Here is a 5,436-nt window from a genome sequence, read left to right as displayed (position 1 = left end):
CTCTCCAATAGGTCGTGTGGGACGAATGATTCGGAGCTGTGCAACAGCTAATCGCACATGCATGAGGAGAGATTAGACTCCCGATAAGGCGGACCCACTCCCCAAGGAGAACTCCGATGATGTTTTATCCCAAGTTGAAGTTTGGCTTGGAGCTGCGGCCTGCGGATGAGTTGCTTCATGTCATACTCAGTGTGGAACCCTTTCTCTCTCAGAGCTCGATACCGAGGCTGCAAGCCACTTATCCATGGAAATGGTATGCTTTCAAATTTAAATGTTTTGCTTGCTCGTGTAATGACCATGTTCTACTTTGGGTCATTATTGCTACATATTGTTCCCGGTTAAATAGATTGCTTAGGGAAAAAAAATACATGTTCAGGGAATAGGTGCTCTCGATCTTGCATACTTGTTAGTACCATAGGCATCGGCAAAGAGAATTACTCATATTTATTCTTGTGGAATGGGTGAAGGATACGTGTTTCTCTGGTTACAAGGATAAGCTAAAAAAATGTTCTGCTCCAACTAAAAAAAGAGTTCTGCTCATGAAAACTCAGATAACAGAGGAATAAATATTTATGCCAATATTGTTTCCCTATTCTAGAACCATGCATCCATATCTCGACTCTGATTCCGATAACTCCATCAGCTCATCAGTTGTCATACCACAGGTCAAGAAACATGCATGATGAGCTGTTTGTGGAGAAATAAAAACACCCAAACCTCATTAACTGCATCGCTGCTTTCCTAGCTGCAAACTTATATCACCTGGACTTCCCCTCTGTCAGGTCAATAATGTTGTTGTGGTGTCTGTATGTAACCTGATCGACTGCGCTCCAGGATTTCATCCTCAACTAGATGTTGCTAACCTCATCGAAGTTCACTTCCATTTGCTGGAGGGTCCTTTCACCACATCATAGCCCTGTTTTGCGACTGGATTTTGTTTTTCCTTTAGTACCCCCTTGTACATTTCGAATCTTAAATGAGAATACAGAGCACCTGCTGTGCAGTATAAAAATATCCTCTGCTGTTGCTTTTATCTCTGAGACAAGATGGAAGTGTGTAAATGAAGCTGCTGCCTGCTGTGCTTAGCTGGTGGGAAACTCTTCCCTGTTATCTTATATATGACATGCCATGTTATAAGCTGTTATGATCATAATGGTGACTCAAGTTTTCACATACTTTTGCAGGATCAATGCACTGAAGAGGCAGTTCCAACTTCCAATATCAAAATGTTGTTCCTGTTGTTCCCACAGGAGAACTAAGCAATCATTTAATCAATTGTATTGCAAGTATACACTGAATATGCTTCTAATGGTGGAGGTTGTGTTGAACCACTGTTACTGATGTGTTACATGGCTGTCCTACGTTTATTCCTGTCACTGACCCAGAGATGGAATTTGAGAAACCCCGGAAGATCTCTAACTTCATCTATCAATTCTCTGGTTTCTGTTCAAAGTCCTAAGCTGTAAGCTGACATCAATCAACGCATTAGTATGCAAGCAGCAAAGACATTATCTCAGGAATGAGAAATGAGGTACTTTCACATGTTTCTGTAGGAGCAGCCTTTGCAAGTCTGAAATGAAGCTAAATGATTTTCCTGCTGATTTATGTAACCAATGCAGTGCACCGATGACTGTTTGCTTATTGCATTACAGACAATGGTTCTTACGAGGGTGGTTGGTGTTCGTACTAATGAATTGGCCGCTGACAAAAAGGTGAATTTGATGGGGAGGACTGGAGGAGCATGAGTTGCCAAGCACTAAGTGGATCATGGTGCTGAGCAACTCCAAAAGTTGGCAGCTGACAAAATGGTGAAATTTGATTTGGAGGACCAATGAGGTAAGCCAGTACTATTCGCTTTCAGGACATATAAAGTGCTCTTTACATTTTTTTAATCTGAAAATAAGACCAAGTTTGTTACCTGCCGCGTTTGTATTTTTTTTAGACTCAGCACAACAACCAAATGGTCATAGGATAACTTTTGTTTACATGGTGCATGTATTAGTAGTATATGGTACAGTTTAGCTTTTAATATTTAACTAAACATGCAGCTTAGATAATAATCAGTCATTTTTTTCTAAAGCATAAGAGGTAGTATGGTGTAAGCCCAATAATTATTCTGGGAATTTGCTTCCTGAATTACATACAGGCAGAAGACAATAAAATTTAACTTCGGCAAGCAATTGTAAAACAAAACAGAATTAATAAAGAAATGTTCAAGCTAGTCATACACCAGTAGGTTGATTTGTTACTGCGTGCCTCTTGTCTTAGTTATGTTGTTTCCTTGGTACAGTATATACCTACAGTCTAGACACTGGTCATTTAAATTTTAATTAGTAACAGATGTACCTTTAATACACTAGAGGGAAAAGAATGATATCTCTTAATAAAAGCAAGAATGTTTTAGCTGGAAAAGGATATGCATGAGGCATATGAACACTCTATCTGCATAAGTTATGGAGGAAACGAAGAAATGGTCTTTTAGTTCCAAACATAAACCTGCATACTGAAGTAGAGACTGATAGGTTGATTCAGACGTATATCCCACTCACATTTTTGCATATGAATTTTTATACATCTTATTTCGCATGTCCAATGGTGAAAAAATATCATAAAAGGTGATCCTGAAGTAGATATCCAGCATGTAGAACAAAAGAATAGCAAAATCTCAGATTTGGATATACATCTGAGACCAACTTCTTTTAAGAGGTATAAACTATGTGAATAGAAATATCTTTGAACCCCACAATACCAATATTGCCCAGTGATCTAATTCTTTCTCTGCACTTTACAGTGTGAACAATGTCTGAGGTAAGTGGCACTTGTTCATCCTACTACAGAAGTTAATTAGGAATGAGAAACTCATTTACTTTTGTGAATGCAGCTTATATTCCTTAAAAAAAATCAAACTGTAGGAAGCAAAGAATGCATTCAAGTCCCTGCTTGAATCGCTTAATTTTTTTTTCCCAGCTTAATATTGAGTCTGATTGGTCACGGAGTCTGGAACAACTTGAATTGAACTGCTATTAATTAATTAATCAAAGTGCCTGATATATAATCTTCCCAGGCCATGAGAGTTATTAGAAATGAAAGACAAAAGATATGGTACTCTGAAAACTCTGGAAGAGAGAAACAAGTTTTCCAATCAGGTTACCATTTCTTTCTTATAAGAGATAACATTATTGTGGAATCCTTTGAATGTAATATCGTCATCTTGGTTTTGGTAAATGGTTCACTTAGGGTTATATGTGCTATTTTTGCAATACTTAAACCAGTGGGTAAAGAAAGGATTGAAGCTGAGGAGAGGCGTCTCTAGTAGAGGATATGCCTGTTGAAAGAACTGCTTGCTTTTGCAATTCAATTCTACTTTAATTGCTTTACCTGGCAGATTTTCCAGTCAAGCTATTGATGTTTTGGACTTGTCATATGCAGCCAGCTTGATGTTTTGCTTGTTTCAAATAAGTAACTTGGAGCATCACGTGGTGGTTTTGGTGATTTGCTTTATACAAGGAAGGGGCTCTTCTTGGATAAAACATCATAGGGACATGATGAAGGAAGCTGCTGATCATTGGTAATGAAACTGGCAATGGTCCAAGCCAGCCAGGCGCAATAAAACTGGCAAGGATTGAAATTGTAGTTTGTAATCTGCTTGCCTTTATGTCTGTGGCCGTCTCTTGTTTATCGCGCTCCTCGGCTTGATGCAGATGCCACTGTGAATTGCACAAGTGGCTTACAACTAGACTTCTTGATTTCTTTAGCAATCTACTCAAGTAAGGAAGATGTCTGTGAACAAACTCAGCAACAGACAGGCTGAGTAAGGACTGAGCTTATTCTTCCCTGGAGCTAGGAAAGGTGAAAGGACTTTGAAGAGTTGGTACAAAATAGTTTTTTAGTGGGATTGGATCAAATCCTTGATTAAATTTGTAAAATATGAAGAAGTTATTTATAAGAATATTGGAGAAACTGAAATTGTCTATGAGTAAAATAGATAACTGTTTTCATAAAGTAAATGTCGTAAGTATTTATGGGGAAACGAGGGAATCTAGGCAAAAGACCCCAAAACCAAAATCTAGTGAAAATTTAAACAAATATTCCATCCGTCCAAAAATACTCGTCAGAGAAATGATGTATCTAGATGTATTTTAGTTCTAAATACATCTATTTTTACCCATTTTTGCGACAAGTAATTTTGGACGAAGGGGTGAAAATTGGGTCTGATAATTAATGTGCAGAATTATATACGATCAAGATATAGCAAAATTAAGAGGTGAAAATTGGGGACTGATAATTGAGACCGGGATATCTCCCAAGTCTTAAAGTGAGATGTTTTACTACCATAATTTGCTTAAATATACCTGTATATATTTTTACAATTTATATCATGTTGACCCCAACTTTGTTGCTCCGTCCACGGTGCAGGGCAATTCTACATCAAGCGGGACTTTCCTCTTTCATTTTGTTTATGTATGTTCTTCCTGTTGCTTGTCAGCCCTTTGTATTTTTTTAATAAAGTGTGCTTTTATTAACTTAAAATGTAGCATCCAGTAGACAACCATATTGAGCGACATATGACCTCATAGATAGAGTGCACATAGTCAACAGGAACAAGTTCGACGAAAAAAGTAAATAAATAAAATGACACATGGGCATCAGTAAAGTCCTATACTTCATCATTTTGCCAGAAAAAATGAGATCGATAGAAGTCTAACCTTTGCCAGATTGACCAGGTGGGATATTATTTGTAGACCCAAAGATCAAGGGGGCTTGGGATTGAGAACCTAGAAATCAAAAATAAATGTCTGCTGAATAAATGGCTTTATAGGTTATCGGTTGAGACGGATGGTATGTGGGCACAGATTTTACGTAATAAATACCTCCATCTAAGTCTTTAGCCCAGCTTACCATAAGACCTAATGACTCGCCATTTTGGAAGGGGCTAATGAGGACGAAGGATGTATTTTTCGCAGATCGAAATTTGTTGTCGGAAACGGCACAACAACCAGATTTTGGGTAGATACATGATTAGGGGAGATGCCTCTAGCCTTGTAATACCCCACACTTTATAATATTGTACAATGTAATGAGGATTACGTTGCTACAATACTACAATCGGCTCCCTTAAACAACCAGTTCAGGAGGTCTCTAGTGGGAGAGCGTTGGATGGTTGCATCTCGTGCGAAGGTTGATGGCCGGACTCCTTTCGCTGGAAGTTAACTAGGAATGGCGTCTTCACGGTGATCTTTGTACCTGAACCTAATTAATTCTGGCCCAATCCCGAGATCGATTCATATTTGGAAGATAAAAGTTCCGTTAAAACTGGGGACCTTTGACATACCCTCCCGTCCCCCGCGTCGCCTCCCGGGGCGGCTCGGGTGGAGACCAACCCCGCCGCCGCAACCCACCACCCCTCCTCTCCTCCACCCCCTCGCCGCCGCCGAA

At 39.1% G+C, this 5,436-nt stretch overlaps 1 long non-coding RNA gene across 3 annotated transcripts; it reads left to right on the top strand.

Moving 5' to 3' along the window:
- LOC123077586 (uncharacterized) lies at window positions 1-3,966 on the top strand. Of its 3 annotated transcripts, none has more exons than XR_006436717.1 (5): window positions 7-253; window positions 783-1,089; window positions 1,185-1,531; window positions 1,653-1,836; window positions 3,430-3,966. It is a non-coding gene; the product is annotated as an uncharacterized lncRNA (long non-coding RNA). The 3 variants fall into 3 exon arrangements; XR_006436718.1 differs by having other exon boundaries at window positions 666-1,089; XR_006436719.1 differs by lacking the exon at window positions 783-1,089 and having other exon boundaries at window positions 1-253.
- Window positions 3,967-5,436: the final 1,470 nt, after the last annotated feature.

This window comes from Triticum aestivum, chromosome 3D (genome assembly GCF_018294505.1).
Source record: "Triticum aestivum cultivar Chinese Spring chromosome 3D, IWGSC CS RefSeq v2.1, whole genome shotgun sequence".
In the NCBI taxonomy this organism is placed as follows: Eukaryota; Viridiplantae; Streptophyta; class Magnoliopsida; order Poales; family Poaceae; genus Triticum; species Triticum aestivum.
The sequence above is the reverse complement of the archived record's forward strand: the minus strand, read 5'-3'. Positions and strand labels throughout refer to the sequence as shown.